A 14,804-nucleotide genomic window follows, 5' to 3' on the forward strand; every position below is an offset into this window, starting at 1 on the left:
CTCCGAACGAGAAACTAATGGAAGATTATAAAGTCTCCTTAGCACCTAGGCTGCAAGTAATTTAAACCTCGACACCATTCGGGCCGACCACAGCGAGAAAGAAGACATTCAAATGCTCTCGGCACCACCGAAGGGTGCACATTTAATCTAGTACTTCATCATTGTGTCTCCATATGCGAAAAACAGAGATGATAAAATTATCAAACAACTTTCCCACCCACGGATGATGCAGATCAAAGATAACACAGGGGTAAGCACTTTTCTACGTGGATTCGGGCACCGGGGCCCCTCAACATAAGCAAAACACAGACCTAATATAAGATGTAAGTCCATGAGCGATTGCATCTAAACAAAGTAAGTATTTCCGCACACTGCGATTGCTTGTAAGCTGCCAAACAAAGGCAAACGTATAACTCCGCCAAGGAGCGTATATCTCACTATAGCCCAACGCTACCGGGGGGTGCAACAGGCTGCAACTAAACATGGCACACCGTGGGTACATACAGAATAAACCTAGGTAACCTGGGGAGCATTCAGAGTGAACCTGAACAATCTCTCCCAAAGTACTCACTTTATTTCTTCTGATCATTCCTCATATTCTTTTCCAATGACATCTGGTACTATTGAAAATCTCTTGAACAGTAGCTTGCCACAAGAAACATCACAGCCACCCACTCTGTCTATGGTAACCACTATTGGACTACTTCACATCTCCCTTTACCTAAGTAAAAATATTGGTTTGATGTGGCAAATTATGGCCCATACATGGCCCATATATGGGATGGTTAGACAATCATATGGGATTGATATGGTGCCCAGTTTTGCGAAAATTCAAGCTATGGGAAGTATATGGGATTGAGAGCCTAAGATTTGTATGGTAATATTATGGTAACAAGGTGCCCATAGATATTGCATAGCAATGGCTCATCTGCTTGACTATCCTTCTCTATGGGAATGATATGGGATCATCACATTGTGTTGTATAACTATGGGAATCAGGTACCCACAGGTATTCCATAGCAGCTGGTAAAGCACACTTACTTTACTTACTCTATGGAAATGATATGGGATCATTCAGTTACATAGGAAAACTGTGGGTGCCCATAGTTATCCCATATCAGCTGCTAATTCACCCTATGTTGTGCCTGCTTTATGGAAATGATATGAAATCATTCTTCTGCATCGTCAAACTATGGGAATAACTTGCCCACAGTTATTCCATGGCAAATGTATGATGTATGACTACATCAAATGTTATGGGAATTCCATATAATTTCGCATCTAGAAGAACTCTGGGAATATTTAGGTGCTGGTGAGCAATGTATGCAGTCCGGCCAGACCAATGCAATACCACTGCTTGCCTTTTTCATACAATTGTATTAAAATAGCTGCATCTAAGAGAAGCAAAAAAGGACAAAAACAGACAAGACAGTACTTCAGTAGGATTTCTGAACACATAATACAATGGGGTACTTTTGACAAAGTTTGAGGTGTTTGGATAACTGAAGAAACAGTTTATCAAGTGCTTGATATGTTTTCTTGATTGAACAGAAACTACAGAATCAGGTTTCCATGCCACAATCACTGCTATGGTTTCCTTTGTATAAAACCTTATGAACTATAAATTAAAAATACATTTGAGGAACAATGCTCACAATTAGGTGGTAATTTAAAAGGATGTATAAAAAGACATCAACACAGAAATAACACTGTTAAAAGTATATCACATGTTTTAATATATTTCTTTTCTTTTTAAACCTTTACAAGTTTCCCAAAGTAAAATTCCTTCAATACATGTATCATGAACATTGCCATTGCCTTGCCGACAAATCACAGTTACAGTAATTACTAAATTTACTATCAGTCAATCTTGTTCCAAGTGATTGGGAAAATGAGCTGCATAATGCACCTCACTGTCTGAAAATGCCATATAAACACATATAAACACATATAAACACATATCAACACATATAAACACATATAAACACATATAAACACATATAAACACAGACATCGATAATGTTTTCAAGAGGAACAATGATGAACAAATGCCTGTGTGGATGGCAAAAAACAATGATGACTGGTTCACTGGTCTCCTGAGCACTTCTTGTTGCTTGCAGATACCTTGACTGATTCTCGACAGTGGCTTAAGAACAGTGCCACAGGAGGTCATGGAACCAAAAGGTGCTTTGAAGAAAATCTCTATCTGGCCATATTCAAGAGAGGGACGTTCATCCAATCTGTATGCAACTGTGAATGCGTTTCTTCTGGAAACCCTTTTGTACTGTTTCGAAAGAACTTAACAGAAGATAAGTCAAGGCCCAGGGATGCTTGAAGATCATCTTCAAATGGCTCAGTTGTACAGCTGCCACTCTTTAATGCACCAACAGCATAGGAATCACCTTTCAGGTGAGCTTTGTTGCTCCTTTAAAAGAACATTATAACAATAAGAATTTGAGATACTAAGTTTTTCTGAGTGCATTAGATCATAATTATATCTAATGAATTTTGTGCTATAGAAATAATAAAATAATTATAAAAAAATTATTATGATTTACATAATTATACTGGTAAGACGAGGGTGACAAATGTAAATGTTGCTTACATTCAAGCATAAGAATATCAGTCAAATGAGTATCACTTTAAGAGTTGTATGCCCCCCCCCCAAAAAAAAAAAAAAAAAAAAAAATTTAGAATACCAGTAATTATTTTTTCTTCCTCTCACCCTGGATAATGGTAATCATTGAAAAGCTGTTGATGAGATGACCCATTGCAAAAAGATTTGAAGTGGATCACATGAGCACAGATGCAGCCATAGTCACTATGGTAACTCTACCTATTATGCTGTCCTCGAAGGCGCATTACTAAATCCTTTGCACTTCCTGGAGGCATCTCCTTGATGAACTCTGGGAGTTGCTGTTGACTTGTGACAGCAGTCATAATCTAACAATACATTCAAAATTATGTACAACAAAGCATTTAGCAACATTTGTCTATTAATATTTCAGTTGATGAATTCAAAAAGACCAAAACATGTTATTTTATGTTTTAAATTCTTAAGCTTCATGCTTCCTGTTTTCTCTCTCCCTCCCTTTTGAATGCCTGTCACACAGGCTATCCTGTTTGACCTTGTTGCTATATCAACATGAAATCATCTTCCATTAAAGTCAACTAACCTGGCCAGCTATATTCTGAGTCCCATGGAAGTAGTTGCTGCTGTTTCCATTCCAGTCTTTAAATACGAAAAGAGAACTAGACCAGAGGGGACCATAATTAAGGACAGAACTGATTCCTTCAAGTGCAGCAACATGTGCTGATTCATAAGAATGTACCATGAACCTATAGGTTGGAACAGAATTTGTATTTTAAGGTTAGTCTTATGCTGGTTTTCAATCAGTATAAGACTCCACTTGACTTAACTCTATGCTTTTTAGGTGGGGAAAGTTAATTGTTGAGAGTGCAATCAATTAATCAGTAAGTAAACAGGTAGTATGTAATAATGGAGGGGATTGCACAAAATGAATAGACTTTTAACCCATTGACACTTGACACCTTGCGCGTGACAATGCCAATTATCCTCAGGGATTTCCCCACTTGTGATTGCGTTACAAGAGCGCTAAATTAAACATATATGCCCCGTAGAGATCAATGGGAGATCAGATTTCGAAGTTGTGGCCAACAAAAAGGGAAATAGTTTAATGTCAGGAATATACCAAATATTCGGGAAAAGAGCTACTAAAGTGCCCTTTAATTCATGGAGAAAATAAAAATTCAAACTATCCCTTCGCCGCGCGACGATTTTCGAAAATGAGATTTTTTAACGCATTGTGAAAGCGAGATGTTGTCAAAAGATACATGTAAGAGGTTGAGAATGCGTAGTTCGGTCGGATTTAATCATTTTTACTATAATTCTTCGATAAACATTCCAGTTCCTTTCAGGTTAGAATATCTGAAAGCTGTTAAAGGCAGGAGAAGCGAAAAATACACCCGTGTGAAATACAAAATTGTGAACGGCAAAGAAAACCCAGTGGGGCGCACTAACACTTACTGAAACAGAAAAACAAAATGTCACACAACAGCGATCGGTTTCCAATCAAGATTTATTGAATTAAAATTCAGCAGCCAAACTTAGTAAAACATCTGCCAATGGAGACCAAACCACTTGAATTGCCAAAACAAAAAAGAAAAAATCCAAACTCGCAGCGACACGAAAATTCCCGTAGGACATAATTATCATTCCCATATATAGGAAAAGTATGGATTTTTACAAAATATGTATCTTTCCTAAGAAAAGACAATAGAGAGGCAGTATTATGTGTGTAGTGTCCCATATCAAAACCCTATGAAATCCATCCATGGCCCATAGATTTTCCCATATCAGATCCATATATGGGCCATAAAAGTCCCATATCACTCAGTTTGGTGAGGGTCCTTAAATAGCAGAGAACATGCATACAATTAATTCCTATCATCCATTTCAAAAAAATTTATGACACAATTTTTCTAAGAAGCAAATTGGCAGCTAATCCCAAACCCTGGAGAGTTAGTCTGATTCTCAAGATTGTGTGTGGTAGTTGGACACTAATATGGCAATCTGTAAAAGCAAAGTTCGGCAGCTTCAAAGATGTAGAGTACAGGACCCTACTCATTTAATTATTCAATTGTTGTCACTAAGTAGCATTTCTTCTAAACTTAACAACTTCCCGGAGTACTTAGGAGCAATGATCAGAATTTGGATAATGTTTAATTGCCTTCAGTGCTGGCACTATAACAAAGCACCACTTGTTTGGATCAACATGTGCTCTCACTGCGGAAAACATGCTCCACAACTATATCAACTACTCAGGAATTGCATTGCTATTTTTGATGAATATCCTGTGGAAAACACTCATGGTATAGTTCGTTCTCAGGCAAAAGGTTCTGGTACTGCAGATGAACTTTGGAAGAAGGCAAAGTCTATTTTCCAGTAGAAGGATAAACAGTCCCACTAAAGGTCATTTTTTCACTACACCTAAGCACAATCAACTTCACTTATTAAAAGTAAGATGTGCTCAAGTACTGTCCTCCATGTTTAAAAAATTTTTACAGCTGCAACACAAGTGTTCCAACTCATTTCACACTGCCAACAACGTCTCCCAACAAAATTATGATGACTGCTGTTTTACCTCTTGGGTATCACTGTGATGTCAAGCCAGCTAGATCAAACAAAACAATGCAATTTACCTCTGAGTATATTTCCAGCCCAGATGAGAATTGGACCCTCTTCCATGGTTGTCATCACTCATTCCATGATGTTTGCCTTTATGTTAATAGATCAACTTCACGCCCATTCTGTGAGGGGTTTCTGCACAAAAAAGTAAGAGAGCTTGGTTAGACAGCGAAAAAAGCCATCCTACATCCTGCATCTAACATGTATGAAACTGAATCCCAACATGATCGCAGTAAAGAAACATCAGCATTGCCAACAGATTCTTTGGACAAAATCTCTAGGGTAAGAGAAATTGACAGGGAGGAGTTTGATAGGGTCATTAGACAGCTGAACAGTGAGATTTCCAACCTTAAAATTCAGCAATCCAACCACTCACCTCTTCCAACCTTAGCCAGACTCAAACTTGTAGCCAAACCACACCTTCACCCGACAAGGCACCTCCCCACTGTAGATAAGGTCACCATCCTGTTTGTAGACAGTCAAGAGGCACAACAATGTACAGGTTAAATGTCATTTCTGTGAAAATGGTATATGTACAGCCAGTGATGACTTTGCGAGATGCTGAGACTAGCGTATTTTTTTGCAAGCCCGAGACATTTTGAATTTTAGAGTGCAAGACTGAGACTTCAAAGGGTTTTGAGTGTGAGCGCGAGACGTTCAGACTCTTAAATTGTGAGCCCCAGGTTTGGTTGAGAGCTATGAGAATGAGCTAGAATGAGCTTGTACAAAAGTCTCACAAAGGTCCTTTTGTTGTAAACCCTTGTACGAAACATCTGATCTGAAAATCTGTCAACAAAATTCAATTTTTTTTCCTGGCCATGACCGAAATTCCGGTCAGGAGGTTGCGCTTGGTCGTTTCCCTTTGAGTTTTCTGACTGATGCGCTGTCACTTACAACTCAAGTTGTCTGGAGGTCTTAAGAAAGAATGCATGGCCGTGTTTGAACTCAGTTGAGGTGGAAGCGTTCAAAACAATGGAGGAAACCGAAACAGGCATAAGGTCTTCTTCTTCTCATGGGAAGCGAAAGCACGAATCACGTGTCTGAGTACTCTATAAATGTTGGTATTTATGAAATGTACCGACAATTTACTCTTAGTCTACTGGTAAAATTTCAATCCTGGCATCGCAAAAACAACCCCACCACACTTGGCCAATCAAGTCTAGTGGTCCTCTTACTGTAGGCTACAATAGCTAGCTATGAAAGATCTAGGCCGCAAGTTGCACTGATGGTGGTTTTACCTGGGATTGTTTGCCCAAGATGGGAAAAGTTGGCAAAATAGGTCAAAAAATTAAAACTACCATACACTCGATCGCTTTCCAGCGATCTTCTGGAAAACAAAGTTAATTCAAACTAAGTATTTGATTAAGTGTCTATATTAAGCATAGTATTTTCTTATTTTGGATATATCAACAAAGTTGAAATGGTAAATTGACCACCATAACGATTACAAAAGCTGACATTTTGAGCGTTAGCCCTTTGTCGGAGCGAATGGGCTAACCCTCAAAACGTCAGCTTTTGTAATCGTAACGGTGGCCAATTTACCATTTCAACTTTGTTGATATATCCAAATGATTTTGTTACTCCCACTTACGCAGCCCCAAACAGTTTCTTTTGAAACTATCAGCCTTTATTCATTTGTATTTTCTTATTTGTTTGCTTACATGTATTTCAATTTAATTTCATGTTTTTATCAGAAGATAGAGGGAAAATTAGAGCCCAAGGGAAGATAAAGAAATCAAAGAAAAAAGAGAATGAAATTCAATATCAAGTGACGAGAAGACGTCATTTTAAAAAAAACCAACAAACGAATCAGGACTTTGAGATCCTTAGCCTTGCAAAAAATCGAGACTCTGAGACACCGCATAAAAGACGAGACTGTGAGACGCACACAACCGCTGAAAAAACGAGACTGCGAGACCTACGAAATTCGACTAAAATTTTGCGAGACCCAGAGTTTCAAAGGATCATTCGCCACCTCTTGTATCATGCTTAACGAATCAGAGCAAGTTTGATTAAAACTGCAAGTTTCATCTAAAACTTTTACTTAAAACTAATTTTGCAACAAGGCAGAAGTATACTACTGAAATAAACAGATAGAAAAAGCTAATGCTGTTTGTTTCGAATAACACATGAACATGAAGAAAACAGTGCCATTTTGACCAAAAGCTGATTAAATAAAAAAATGAACAGACATTAGTGAGGGATAAAAGACGAGACTGCGAGACGCACACAACCGCTGAAAAAACGAGACTGCGAGACCTACGAAATTCGACTAAAATTTTGCGAGACCCAGAGTTTCAAAGGATCATTCGCCACCTCTTGTATCATGCTTAACGAATCAGAGCAAGTTTGATTAAATTATTCTGCAAGTTTCATCTAAAACTTTTACTTAAAACTAATTTTGCAACAAGGCAGAAGTATACTACTGAAATAAACAGATAGAAAAAGCTAATGCTGTTTGTTTCGAATAACACATGAACATGAAGAAAACAGTGCCATTTTGACCAAAAGCTGATTAAATAAAAAAATGAACAGACATTAGAGAGGGATTTGGGTACCAATGTTTTTCAGCTAGTTAGCACTTCAGGATCGAAAAGCCAATAATAAAAATTACCACTAAAACACAGCAAAAAAATTAGCAAAAAAACTGGAATTGATTGAAGCAAGGCTGTAACTGTTGTCAAGACACATGCCTACCTCCCATGTACAACAAACTTGGAGAGCAAAAAGGCCAAAGAAGGTTCTGAGCTGTAACTAGGAAAATTCTCCAAACCTCATCTCAAACGAGAATTCGCCAAAGGTTCCAGTGATAGTCACTCAATCCTCATGCTGGAACATTTTTGAAAGCTTTGTGAGCTAAGCAACTGTTAAGAAAAAGAAAAAAGCCATGTTATTACTTGGGCTTTCCGAACGAAATGGCCCAGGTATAAATTCGGCTTCATTTTTTGCATTCAGTCACAAAACCCAGTTCCACTACAGTGCATGCATGAAGTATACACGCATGTGTAGGATGAACCCCAGAGTGCATGGTTTAAAGCAATGGCTGCCTTGGTGGACAATTCCTTGCTTGATGTATGCTAAAGACATTCGACGGCTATTATGCTCAATACATTATACAAAGTCACACATCATTTGCGGTAGACCCACACAAAAAACTTGTGGAGCATTTTGGGAACAGGTCGGTCCGTGAACTTTATGAGAGACCAATTTACGAGTGATACTTAACAAGTGAACCTTCTATTGAGGAATATCAAGCAAAACCTGCTATGTCAAACAAGCTATCTGATATTATGTTTACATGTAGACACAACTGTGTATTTAGATGTGATCGAGAACCCAGTAGAATACCAGAAGCTACTCTGAAATGTCTCAGAAGAAAGAGCAGAAAACTGAAGGAATTTGTTTATGAGTGCATTTGCATGTCCAAGCTTACTGAAGTCCTGTTGGCTACGTCGCTATGGGAAGGTTAGAAGAGTTACAAAGAATGTTTATAAGCTTAAAACAAAGAAGGTAAGATTAAATATTGTTCTGTGAGGTTATATCAAAGGATAATTAAATTGAAGTATAGAGCAAGTCAGTATTAATTTTATAAATGTTTTCTTGTAATAGACCCATGTGTTTTTATGTTAGTCAGACACACCCATCAAACTATAATTGTAAATTTCAACTGAGTTCAGATTTAGAGAAAAACCCTCAGCTGGTCCAACTCCAATGTACATTGACCCTTGCAAAACAACGGCACAATATAGCCAAGCTAATGAGTTGGTATTTGGACAAAATTCAGGACAACAATGTGTTGTAATGAGTTTATGCTCATTGATTTACAATAAAAAACAAGGAATCAATTCTGTTAATGATCTCATGTTGATAATGAATATTGGAAATCAGTTAAATTCAATTTTGTCTCAGTGAACCAGACAATTTTTAATGCAGACAGAATTTATGAACAACAACAACAACTTTATTTGCACCCTGAATTAAATTAAATTTACATTAAAAAAAAGTAATAAAACAAATAAAATAAAGTGCACGGCCGCCCAAAATAACCACCAGGCTAATAGAATCGAGCAGCCATTCTTAGGATTTTAAATATTGTAATGACTAACAGTGTCGGGTACTTAAGACTTCTTAAAGTAACACATACAACACAGAAATGCACAGACAAAACTAGTTATAAGCTAAACATACAAAGTAGCGAAAATAAGCAAGAAAAAAAGGTAGGTATAGGCAGATTAACTAACAGAAGAAAGAAAATGTATAGTATAATTAAGTCAGTAACTTGCAAGAATACTTGATTTTAGCTTTTTCTTAAATTGTTTAAGTGATAGACTGAAGCTTAATGTCATCACTGATTGCATTCCAAACCTTTAGCGTCTTCAGATATCTACAGTGTAATATGAAAAATACCATAGTTTGTTCTTGTCTTTGGCAAAGCATAAGTCATTCTAGAGGAAATGGGTTTCTTTTACTGATACAGAAGTGAAAAAACATTAAAATTAATGGGAAGTTGGTTTTTAAATGTGTACATAAAAACTGCAGTGTGAACAGTTACTTCATCAAATAATTCGATAACATTTAAATCTTTGAAAAGTGGGCTTGCATTGCACTAAGAAGCCAAAGAAAGTTATGATTCTCATGGCTTTCTTTTGCAATACAAAAAGAGGCTGCTATTAGAGGTTTGATAAGTATAATTTGCCCCAAGCTACTGTCACGCAATAGCTTGTTCGCGTCTAAAGCTTTTTTTGGTCATTGGCGATGATCACTTTGCTTTATTCGCCTCGAGATCGTTTTAAACTCTGTAGCAAATGAAAAAAAATTTTTTTCACTAAATATCTTGTCTAGCAAGCCAATTTTTCTTTAAAAATCTGACTGATTGACAGGATGAGTATTTATGGTGTTGTTGTCACACTTACTCGTTCGCGTCTGAAGCTTTTATAGTCGTTACCGATGTTTATCTTGTTTTATCGACGCCTTGAGTTGCATATAAACTTCGTTGGAAATAAAATGATTGTTTTCTAGTAAAGATCTTAACTAGAAAGCTAAGTTTTTTTTAAAAAGTCTGACCGATTGACATAGTGAGTCTTTGCAGTGTTGTTGTCACACAATAATTATAACTCGTTCACGTCTGAATCTGTCTTAGTCATTGGTGATGTTTATCTTTCTTTGTTCGCCATGAGATCCTTAAAAACTTTATTGGACACAAAAAGAATTGCATTCTACTAAAAATCTTGTCTAGAAAGCTAAGTTTTGTTAAAAAGTCTGACCAATTCACATGATGAGTCTTTAGTGTCGTTGTCCACAACAACTCGTTCTTTTTTTAATCTTTATAGTATTTGCCGATATTGTTTCTCTTGCTTTATTCGCCTTGAGATCCTTCTACATTTTTTTTTTTGAAATAAAAAGAATTGCTTTATACTAAAGATCTTGTCTAGAAAGCCAGGTTTTCTGAAAAAATCTGACCAATCACGATTGACATGATGCGTCTTTTCGGTGTTGTTGTCACACAATAAAATTAATATAACTTGTTCGCGTCTGAAGCTGCTACAGTAACTGCTGGGGCGCATCCAGGGGTGGTTTGGGTGGTTCGGTCGAACGCCCGAAATTTTCCCTCAGAACACTGGAAATCATGTTTCCGAAGACCTAATTTTCAAAATCTTGGACCCCCCAGAAGGGGAACAATTCTCCGAACCCCCCATGACTAAATCCTGGATCTGCCCCAGAATTGGCAATGTTTATCATGCTTTCTTTGCGTTGAGATCTTTATAAACCTTGTTGGAAGAAAAAGAATGTTTTTCTTTACTAAAGATCGTTTACATTTCTATATGTACAACTTCTAATAAGTTGTACTGGATCGAGGACCAACTCGTCGACGTCTCTACTCCATTTTATACGTCGGCGAGTTCAGACGTTGGCAAGTTGAACCGTCAGCAACTTGACCGTAATTCAGCTATTACACAATATGTCAAAAATGGATTTACAAGAGCATAGTATAGGTCCAGTAAGGTTTTGCTCTTAAGATAATAACAAAGTTTTGATAGAGTGCCAAAACTATGTTTAATCTTTTTTATAAAATAATTAATATGACTTTTCCAGTTGAGATTTGAGTCAATGTAAATTCCTAGGTGTCTGATGGAGTTTACCTCTGTTAGTGATTGATTATTGATAAACAATGTAACTGACTTGGGTAGTTTTTTTTGGACTGGGTGAAACAGTACAAATTTGACTTAATGATATTCAACGAAAGTTTGTTTGCGCATAACCAGGAATGAACATTACTGAGTTTATTTATATTAAGATTACTTTCTAGTAAATTAATATTCTCATGTGGAAGAAAGAAGTTTGCATCATACGCAAATAGATGAAAGTGTAGTTGCCCAGAACAGTTTTGGAAATCATTAATAATATAAATTAAGAAAAGCAGGGGTCCCAGTAGCGACCCCTGAGGTACACCACAGGAGATATTTACCTCATCACACTGGGTATTACCAAGAGGTACAAATAATATTGTTTCCTATTATTCAAATATGAAGTGAACCAATCTTTAACAATACCACAGGTACCGTAGAACTCAAGTTTTGTAAGAAGTATCTCATGGTTTACAGTAACAAAAGTTTTACTGAAGTCCAAGAATATTCCATAGGAATACTCATGGTCTTCAATTGCCTTTTGCACTTTATCAATAATACTTAGTACTGCAGGAACAGTCCAGTGATGGGAATGAAAGCCAAATTGCTTGTTGCAAATGAGTTGCCTCTTTTCCAAATAATTGGAAAGTCTATTAAATACAAGTTTCTCTAACAATTCTAATGTAAATATCATTATGTCGGCAAAATCGTTTAGGACATCATGCCAACTCTAACAATTTATTGAAGATAGATAAAAGAGATCTAGGAAGATGGTTATTTATTAGAAGCTAACTTTATATCCCTTTTAAATATACAGGTATAACTCTGGCTGGTTTGAACCCCGCAGGAACAATGCCAGTTGAGAACGCGGCATAAAAGATTATTTGTAAAGGTTCAGACAAGACACTTTTAAGAATTTGAAAAATTGATACTGGTATACTAGAAGAACCTACTGCTTTACCAATCTTTAGGTTTAATATTTCACTTTCTATTTCATCAGGACTAATAGGAGACAAGAAAAAAACCATCTCGAGGTGAAAGTGACATCCACTCATGGGCAGAAATTTGATGACCCTAGGAATAGTACTTGCCAAATCTAATAGTACAATATTGGCACAATATTGGTACAATATTGCAATAGTACTTTGCCAAATCTAATAGTACAATATCACATATTGGTACAATATTGGTACAATATTGCAATAGTACTTTGCCAAATCAGTACCAATATTGGCAAAATGATTATTAAAAGCATTTGCAATTGACGTGGGATCTGTTATTTCTATGTCTTTCAAAACAATTCTGTTTATGGCCTGTCTTTTCTGTGATGTTGTTTGGATGATTTGCTTTATCCCCTTCCAGATTCTCTTACATCATTCAAATGTATTGAAAAATAATCATTATAATAACTTCTTTTACTAAATTTAATGAGATGATTTAATACATTTCTGTAAACCTTGAATTTAGTCTGGTAATAAGATAATTTTGTCATAAGGAATTTCAATGAACTTGAATACAGTGAGAGCTACACTGGTACTGTTGATCATCAAAAAGCTACAATAGAAGGATATCAAAACTGTGCCTCCTTAGATAGAGCTTTTTAATCACTTATATCCAAAAAATTCAAGAATTTTGTCTTGACAATAGGGTGTACTGCAGTTGCTATCTATTGTAAAGGTAATGTGGGCTTGAAAATATATGATTCTCATACAAGGGATATTTATGGTAGAAGCCATCCTCGAGGAACAAGTCACCTGTGCTGCTTGAAGTATCATCACTGAATAGCTTAATAGTACATTACTTTCAGAGTATACAATCAACAGTGATATATTTAAGTTGAAAGGGGTTAAAAAAATTAATAAAGTTCAAAATAGTACCCTTTTTCAGAGTCATGCCTGTGAAACCAGAAAGTTCAATGTGAGTTGTGCTGTGGCTGTCTATTCACTCTGCTACTCCGTAATGAAATAATGTAGTTATTGGAATTCAAACACAGTTATCTAATGTTATGGCAAAAGATTATATAAGAATTCATCAAGTTTTTACTATCGGATGATTTTTAAAAACTGTTGATGTTTGTGGAGTTGAAGTAAGTTTAGATCTTAAAAGCGATTACAGTGAAGGAATAATTATTTTTTTGTTGTCTGATTCAGTTGACAGCAAATAAATTCTCGAAAATCTTTTAAGAAATAATGCGTAGGGTTTTTGTGTGGTTTTCAGTTTTTTGCATGACATTTTTAAACCCACAAAAAGGTCATTTGAAACATGTGTATTCCCTCTTGGTATTTAATGAAAGTCAAATGTCTTTTATTGAATATACTAAAACTGTCAATAGCACTGCTTCTCTTGTTGTGGCCATTAGCAATATTCAATACTTGGAGATTTTTCTATTAAAAACAATATGAACAATTGAACAGTAATATTGCTTTAATCTCCTGATTTCTGACAACTCCCCTTGGGTGAACATTTGGCAAAAAACTATGACTCGGTTAATAAATAAAAAATTCCCTTCTGCTTTCAGTTAAAGGCAAATACATTACCTACTCAGGGTTTGTAAAAGCCTTGAAAGTCCTTGAAGATGCTTGAATTTAAAAATAAAAAAATTCAAGGCCTTGAACTTACTTGAATTTGAGGACTAGGGCTTGATTCTTGCAATATGCTTTTTCATTAGCAATTTTTAAGTTGAAAATTACAGTTACTGTACTTTCATGGAAATGCAGAGAAACAATATTAGGTAATTTTAAATTGTTTATGCAAACCTTTCCAAAAGTGGTCCTTTAACTTTTTTAAAACTTGGCCTTCAAAGTCATTGAGAAGTCCTTGAATTTCAACCTTTGGCATCTGTAGGAACCTACTCCTACTGTAGCTGGTAATTTATTACTTTGATTGTTGTTTAGTACCATAACAACTTTCATAATTTACACTTCAGCAGACAAAAATAAACACAAGTAGACTTATTCATAACCGGCAATGACGAAATTGCGTGACGACAGTAACAATGGCAACATGGCAGTCCCACAAAGATAACTTCAGAAGTGCGATAGTGAAAGTCTGAGTCCATGCAGCTTATAATGCGTCTAGTTTGAAATGATTTGAAGCTTGGGTCACCTCAGACTTAACGCAATTTTACAGCGAAGTTGAAGTAAAATAAGATCAAATTATTAATTACCTTCTTTCATCGGACCAAATATCTCTCGATCGTTTCCACAAACAACTTCGTGATTCATAGAAATAAAACATCGACATCTTAAGACTAACCTTTAAAGTTTCTTGTCTCATGTGTACATTTTGATCTTCAGCAAATCAAATCTCAAACTCCAAGGTTCTTTTCACATTTTGTTCGCCCTTTGATCGTGAAAATATCTTCCTCCGCCGGCAAACACCATGAGTATCCACAGTTAGAAATGTTGGTAAAGTTGTCATTCTTCACCAAAAGGCGTCAATCGTCCAGTCAAAAACCTACGGGACATGCC

At 36.2% G+C, this 14,804-nt stretch overlaps 1 pseudogene across 1 annotated transcript; it reads right to left on the reverse strand.

The window, feature by feature from the left end:
* Positions 1–1,707: 1,707 nt before the first annotated feature.
* On the reverse strand, positions 1,708–14,801 carry LOC111336459 (uncharacterized; annotated as a pseudogene). The gene is made up of 6 exons (XR_015989618.1): positions 14,590–14,801; positions 5,586–5,674; positions 5,224–5,344; positions 3,177–3,339; positions 2,837–2,943; positions 1,708–2,425 (listed from the first exon to the last, which is right to left on the reverse strand). The product of XR_015989618.1 is annotated as an uncharacterized LOC111336459 (transcript).
* Between the last annotated feature and the right edge of the window lie 3 nt (positions 14,802–14,804).

The sequence above is a fragment of the Stylophora pistillata genome, chromosome 7, assembly GCF_964205215.1.
Source record: "Stylophora pistillata chromosome 7, jaStyPist1.2, whole genome shotgun sequence".
Classification (NCBI taxonomy): Eukaryota; Metazoa; Cnidaria; class Anthozoa; order Scleractinia; family Pocilloporidae; genus Stylophora; species Stylophora pistillata.